General features: G+C 30.8%; 1 non-coding gene across 1 annotated transcript; it reads left to right on the forward strand.

Moving 5' to 3' along the window:
• Positions 1 to 1,958: 1,958 nt before the first annotated feature.
• Trnat-agu lies at positions 1,959 to 2,031 on the forward strand. The gene has a single exon. It is a non-coding gene; the product is annotated as a tRNA-Thr (tRNA).
• The last annotated feature ends 6,292 nt before the right edge of the window (positions 2,032 to 8,323 follow it).

Genomic DNA, 8,323 nt, shown 5'->3' on the forward strand with positions numbered 1-8,323 from the left:
TTCTACCTGTCCAATCGATCTGAAATTTTGCAAACTTGCGTAAAGTTGGAGACAATGCATGAATCAATTGACAGAATAAATAATTTTGATAAATAAAAAAGTTTTTTTTCAATATTAAAAAAATTGACAAAATAATTTTGTCAGCTACAAATCTTATAAATGATATTTGACACACTTCCACCTGTCCAATTGATCTAAAATTTTGCATACTTGTGTGAAGTCGGAGGCAATGCATGAATTAATTGACAGAATAAATAATTTTGAAACAAATTTTATATATTAAAAAATTTTGAAAAATTTATTTTTTTTTATTTTCGAAAATAAAATGAGAAATTCATTGTACATCTTTAACATTGGAGACACTGGATTCTTTAGAAGTGTTGTCTTTAAAAAGTAATTTTTAAACGTATATTATTAATGTTTGTTTGTCTGTCTGTCTGTCTGTCTGCTACAAATCTTATAATCGAAATTTAACACACTTCTACTTATCCTATCGATCTGAAATTTTGCACACTTGCGTAAAGTTGGAGACAATGCATGAATCAAATGACAAAATAAATAATTTAAAATATATATATATTTTTCAATATTAAAAAAACGAAAAATCAATTTTGTCAGCTACAAACCTTTAATTGATATTTGACACACTTTTACCTGTCCAATTGATCTGAAATTTTGCACACTTGTGTGAAGTTGGAGGCAATGCATGAATCAATTGACAGTATAAATAATTTTGAAAAAAAATTTGTATATTAAAACAAATTGAAAAATTAATTTTTGTAATATTCTAAAATAAAATTAGAAATTCATTATACATCTGTAACATTGGAAACACTGGATTCTTTAGAAGTGTTGTCTTTAAAAAGTTATTTTTAAACGTATATTATTTACAACACTTCTCATTAACTTCACTTCTTGGTGTTTGACTGTCTCTCTGTCTGCTACAAATCTTATAATCTTTTATTTTAACACACTTCTACCTCTCCAATCGATCTGAAATTTTGCACACTTGCGTAAAGTTGGAGACAATGCATTAATCAATTGGCAGAATAAATATCTTTAAAAATTAATTTTTTTTTCAATATTAAAAAAATTGAAAAAATAGTTTTGCCTGCTACAAATCTTATAATCTTTTATTTTAACACACTTCTAGCTGTCCAATCTATCTGAAATTTTGCAGACTTGTGTAAAGTCGGAGACAAAGCATGAATCAATTGACAGAATAAATAATTTTGAAATTTAATTTTCTATTATGTATTAAATAATCAAAAAATTAATTTTTTAATATTCGAAATTAAAATTAGAAATTCATGATGTAAATGTTTTACATTGGAGACACTGGATTTTTTAGAAGTGTTGTCTTTAAAAAGTAACTTTTAAACGTATGTTTTACAATACTTCTCTTTAACTTCTCTTCTTGTTTGTTTGTTTGTCAGTCTGCTACAAATTTTTAATTATAATTTAACACACTTCTACCTGTCATATCAATCTGAAAATTTGCACACTTGTGTCAAGTTGCAGACAATGCATGAATCAATTGACAAAATAAATAATTTTAAAAATTAAAAAAATTGTTTTTTAATATAAAAAAATTGGAAAAATAATTTTGTCTGCTACAAATCTTATAATCAATATTTAATACACTTTTACCTTTCCAATCGATCTGAAATTTTGAACACTTGCGTAACGTCGGGGATACTGCATAAATCAATAATTTGACGGAATAAATAATTTTGAAAATTTAATTTTTATTTAGTAAAAAACTAAAAATGTATTTTTTTAATATTAAAAAATAAAATTTCAAATTCATTGTACATGTCTAACATTGGAGGCACTGGATTCTTTAGAAGTGTTGTCTTTAAAAAGTAATTTTTAAACGTATATTATTTAAATATAAATTTGATGCAATTTTAACAATACACTGAATTTCAAGTTCGTTGACACTCTGTTGCTGAAGAGCCTTCATAGCTCAGGGGTTAGAGCGCTGGTCTAGTAAACCAGAGGTCGGGAGTTCGATTCTCCCTGAAGGCAATTAACGGCTGGAACATTTTGTAATTCTCGGGGCCAGTGAACACTTGATAGTTCACACCTGCGCTCCTCTGAATCATCAGCACTGAATGACACACGAACGTTCATCCGATGCTGCATATGAGGCATCATTAATAACGTTGAATACTGAAGCTGTTGAATCGGAGCGTCATCTTGTCATCTTCTACATGGCATTGCATTGATATCATGAACAACTGCCTCGTAGAAAGATCAAGTGCCCACTTATTTTTATGTAGGAATAATCTATTTCGAATAAAGAAAAATAAACATAGACAAGTTTCAATAGTAGTTTCTGGAAGACTTTTAAAACCAATAGGTGATTAGAAAAATACGTAATTGGGAACTATTGTAGAAGAAAATTATTTATTTTATAGATTTAGCTTTGTCGGCACAATCTTGAGGTATCGTAACAGCCATGCATTGAACGTTCCTGCACTGGTTTGGTTTATTCAAAATCGTTCAGTGAAATTTAACCGTGGCGTACTTTCTAATTAATTATAAGCAGTCTGTAACCGTAGGCCTTTGAGGTAGAATTTTTGACGGAGGTGGTCATGAAATAAATCTGTCCGTTTCGGCAAATGCCTGGAGGTTAAATTTAATAGAAGTAATATTATTATGAAGTAATTGATATGCTATATATAGCTGCCTACTGAAGCACGCCGTTGTTGTAAATTAAGAGGCACGCCGTTGTTGACCTCCTTTTTTTAGCTCATCGATGGAAATAAATGCTATTATTTTCGCTAATTTTGTTTTCCATCAAAAATATCAACGTTCGATGAGCATATAGACGCAACTCATTATTGCTTGTGCGTGATTTATATAATTTTCAATACTATAATTAATGACATACAATTTCCATTAGTGTAGCCCTATGCGTACACAGAACTCTAATAATACAGAAGTACACCTAACTTTCCTCTAATATAAGTTCTTCTTTGTACAGATGTAGTAGCATGTTACTATTTTACATTAATTTAATATAATTTATAGTAATCGAATTACAACGCCCGACGAGGCTCGGTAATAAACATGCAGAGAAGTGCATATTAGCAGCTGAATTGCTCAGAGGCCTATTGAAATTCGAGCTCTGATCGAGTAAGGATATAAACAGGTTGTTGTCGGCCTCAATTCCACCACATGCATTGTAATTGGCCTGCTGGATAACAGATGGATTTCAGATTCCATTTTCAGGTGGTTAATACGCAATGTATTAACGAAATTGTCTGGTAGTTTCCATGAGGGAGCAGATGCTGGTTTTATTTGACAGGAAGTTACAATTACGAAAAATTTTCTGCAAATCTGGTAACTATATATAACGGCCATGTTGCGGTAAAAATTCCAGCTATAAATTTAGTCGCTGTTTTTTCGAGATAGATAATAGTTGCATTTTTTATATAATTAGCTATATATTTTTTATACACGTGCGATTGATGACCAGAGAATTAGTTTATTTATATTTTCAGGGAATGGAACTTTTCTTCAGATGACGGTAGATCAAAAGGCAAATTTCAGGAAGTAGTCTTTCTTTATTAACGACGTTTCGAAAGCAACAAACATTCATTTTCAAGTTAGAAGAGGCATTAAATATTGACATTTTGGTGGAAATAAGTACATAATATAAGTAAATAGGATACACAGTAAAATTTTGGACCAAAAATAAATAAATATAATATATAATATAATAAAAATCGTTAATAAAGAAAGACTACTTCCTGAAATTTGCCTTTTGATCTACCGTCATCTGAAGAAAAGTTCCATTCCCTGAAAATATAAATCAACGAATTCTCTGGTCATCAATCGCACGTGTTTAAACAATTAAATTCTGCCATCTAATACTAATTTTAGCTATATATATGTACTATTTATCGTTTCCTTGCAAAAATTCTTCGGGAGTTTCTGTGCGTGCAAATATATTCGCTTCTTCATATTGAGAATCTTATTAAATGATTGAATGTAGCCCGATGTTAAGTTTTTATGCATAGTGTAAGGAAAGATAAAGAATTATTATTTTATGGAAACAAATTTGAAGCATCTGGTCGGATTGTAATCAAATAGTAAGAAAAATTTTCACTCAGTTGTAAGTTCTAAAAAATATTAAAAATTATAACGCCTATTAATTTACTTTTGTTTCCTGATATGTAGAAACACTATAGTCGGACATAAGAAGTTTCTTCGCCACTTACATTGTTAGGAGAATTATGAACATCATGGAGAGTTCACAAGGAACAATTAGTACGTCATTTATAGTGTCATTAACAGGCAAATGCTTCTTAAAAGAGTGTATGCTTCTTGAATCGGATCATGAAAGTTATTAGAAAAAGTTATAAATAACTACTGCTTATCTAGTCAAAAGAGTTCTCATTTATGATGGCGTGTTTGCACATATTTTGCATACTCACACGACAAGAGGTATTGAGAACACTTAGTAGGTTTTAGTGATGCTTGAAACCGTTGCATCAAAAGAGCAACGAAATTTCCCGACTGTGCAAAAATAATTTAAGGTCGAAAGCACAACCACACCGACCAAATTATGTTCGAGGTGCCATAAAACCAAGTTTTATGAAAGTGTTTTCGTGTGGAACAATAAGGTCTGGTGAACACATTTTTCAGGCTGTTTGTTTCTTAGGTCTCAAAATTAAATTTTGCACAAGGAATTTGTTTGTAGAAAGTGTCAACTTGATATTTTGAAGTTGAACGTTCATGCGTAATTAAATGCGGCCAAAAAATGATGCAAGAAAATAGATTGGAGTCAGTTCTAATGATGTAGGTGAACGCACCTATTCAATTTGCCGGATAATAAACAGTTATTTTTGAACAAACGTGATGACTAATTCTCACTGTAATGAAGTTTTTTTTTTCATATGAACATTCAAGCCCAAGGTTTCACACAAAAAAATATATGATCGACTCTATTCACTAAACAAGTTTTCTCATTTTGAATTGACATTGTAACTTCCATCAGTAAATTTTTGAATGCTTATTCTGTAATTTAAACTTTCTATTTTTTACTTATTCAAAAAACACGTATAATTAGTATCGACCATTATTTTACAGCGATATAATTAATATAGACGATTTTTGTCAATATTTTTTTTACACAATCAATTTGCAATCATTGCGATTATAGAAGTGAATCTTCGTGGTTGCTTCCTAAATGAAAAAAATAATCTCACACAAAATAATTTTGCTAATAAGACAACGAAACAAATGTGAAACTCACCAATAAGTGTCATCGGAATTTGACTTAAATGATCTCGTACTGTAATTAAAAACAGAATGGCGGAAAAAGCATGACCAATATTATTACCTTTCTGCGTTGACTGCTTGTATAATTCCAGACACTCTAATCGATTTAAAATAATTTAAAGTTGATAACCTTATAAACATCTAATTGCCGATGACATATGGACCCAGGGTTCTCGATTCATCTTGAACACTCTTTTGGAATTCATTTATAATAAATTATTTATTATGATTAACGTGTGTACATTTAATAGCCATCAGGAACAATGTCTTCCATTTTTGCCATCAAATTGACGACTTATAGAGTCGCAATGGTTTTTACAACACTTCTCTTTAACCTAACTTCTTTTTGGTTTGTTTGTTTGGCTGTCTGCTATAAATATTATAATCGATATTTAATGCACTTCTATCTATCCGATCGATCTGAAATTTTGCACACTTGCGTTAAATTAAGGACAATGCATAAATCAATTGACAGAATGAATAATTTTATACATGAAAAAAAAAATTTCAACACTAAAAAAGTTGAAAATAGTTTTGTCAGCTACAAATCTCATAATCTACATTTGACACACTTCTACCTGAAAATTTGCACACTTGCATAAAGTCAGAGACAATACATGAAACAGTTGACAGAATAAATAATTTTGAAAATTTAATAAATTTTTATACAAAAAATTGAGAATTAATTTTTCTTAATATTTGAAAATAAAATTAAAATTTAATTGTACATGTCTAACATAAAGCCACCGGATACCTTAGAATTGTTGTCTTTAAAAGGAAAATTATTAAACGCATATTATTATCTAACGTGCCCGTCGAAAATTTAAAATAATGATGCCAGAAATTTTTTTCCGTGATACATTTCAAAGATTTTTGGGTGAAGGCAAAAATACTCTGACTGCTGGTAAATAGTTTCAGAGCAAATGAGCCTACGTAAATATTTCAGAACAGAACGTTTGTCTTTATAATTAAATAGAGTTATTATTCTCTAATCTTTGACTCCCTCTACAATTTTACAAAATGAGTTCTGGCTTTACCTCTCTTACTCGCAAGTCATACAAATGCTGCCAAAAAATTAAGTCTAGGGCTTCTTTGAAGTTTAAGTTAAACAAGAACTTGTTTAATATTGGCGACATCAACTCTGCGTTACTTGACAGAGATGATTCCTGATGTAAGAGATTCATGTTCTCTCAAATATCGATTTTAGAATCAATTTTTAATTCGAATAGGTATTAATTAATGCAAGGTTCATCACAAATCACATTCAACAATGAACTTCTGTAAAACTTAGAACTGACACTACCTAAACTAGAAATTAAAATTTTTTACTCAATTCCAGATACTATATCCAGATTTTATGTATGCGTGCTCATACATTTAATATAAATTCGCAGAGCCAGTCTTCAAAGAAATACACAAAAATATACAACGCAGCGTTTAACATCCTCCTAAATGTAGTCACTCGTTTCCGAAGTTGATCATGTAAACATAAGCGTTCACAATTATTTCATCGTCAGTAATCTAAGATGGGTGATGAGGTGAACGGCTGAAACTGATATTATTTAATGAAACTTTTGAGCTTGGGCGTTTTGCTTAGCTGCTGGCCAGGATTTCAAATAAATTTTGAAGAGATCAGCACCTAGCATAATAAAATCTAGGGGAAAAGTGACCGTAAATTAGTAAAAATATTTTGGATTATATCTTCATTCCTTTGGTGATCATTTTCATACATTCTCGTTCACTGATGAATGTCTAGAAACAAATCCTTAACAAGAAATGATTGTGTGTTATGTAGGTCAATATATTTCCTAAAAATTAATATAATAGATCTAAACTAGAGTAGATAATGAAATTCAATAACATCCAAACAAATAGACGTGTCGACCAATCATACTAAAAATTGCAAACAGATTTAAGTCCGAAAATTAGAAGCATACAATTTCTGAGAAATTTGGTATGTAAGCAAATTCTATAATCACATCTTTGTTAGCGTGTTTCAGCGCATTCTATTGATGGGAGATTTTGATTTTTTGTGAATGCCGGTCAGTGCGCTGCTAGCTTTAGAAGTGGAAGGTTGTGCGTATCTTATCAAGCGGAACGCTTCACAGGACTCTAAATGGTCTTCCTTAATTAGGCATAAGTAGCCTTGTTGAACTTATGGCGCATTGAGCGTTGATTCATAGTTAGTTGCTTTCTTCGGGGTTACCATAATTATAGTTCAATAAAAATATAGTTTTGCTCAATAAATTTAACAAATTTAATTGGCTTTCAAAGGAAATGCATTCATCGGCAACACTGGTCACTTTGGCAATGATTCATTTTAGTTTGAAAAGGAAACCTGCGCGAATGACTGAACAGGTGTTTCAATTAGCGATGAATGTCATAGCTTGATTGCTTGAACTCTCCAATACTATTGGCTCGAATCCTTGAGATGACACTTGCCGACGAAGGATCGAATTTCAAAGGCAGGCAAAGGATTTCAAATTGTTGGCATTTTAGCTAACCGTCACATGCTGTTGAATGGCTCCTAGCTTTGACAACAAGTCCGTGATTGTTTCATTAATAATTTGATAATATAATGCTAATTTTATCTCGATTTTAGAGGTTTGTCTCGACAGTTAAATGTTACGCATGCATGGTTTTAAAACGATGAATATTTAAATTTTTCTTTTATGTTGTTACCGAACAAAGATTATTCTTTCGTAAATCAGCCTACAATTATTAGGAATTTATTACCGTTTGAGGGAATTCATTATATTTTTTATAAATGATATGAACATGTGAAAGAATATTCGTATTGAATGGTAATGCAAGTACCGTAACTCAAAATCGTTCAACTTAAAACGGCGATTGTTTCTGCAATTCCAATGCAGTTTCGAAACATATGCCAGATATTGCGGAATTTCAAGTGGTTTGTGCTGGCTGAGCAATAAATAGAATATAGAAGAAGGAAGCAAGTGCGTCGATTTCCTAAAATTCTTTTTCTCCATCGCCAAAACCCATCGTGGGAAATACATTCTCATTTTAA

The sequence above is a fragment of the Hyalella azteca genome, unplaced genomic scaffold (genome assembly GCF_000764305.2).
Source record: "Hyalella azteca isolate HAZT.00-mixed unplaced genomic scaffold, Hazt_2.0.2 contig1623, whole genome shotgun sequence".
Lineage (NCBI taxonomy): Eukaryota > Metazoa > Arthropoda > Malacostraca > Amphipoda > Hyalellidae > Hyalella > Hyalella azteca.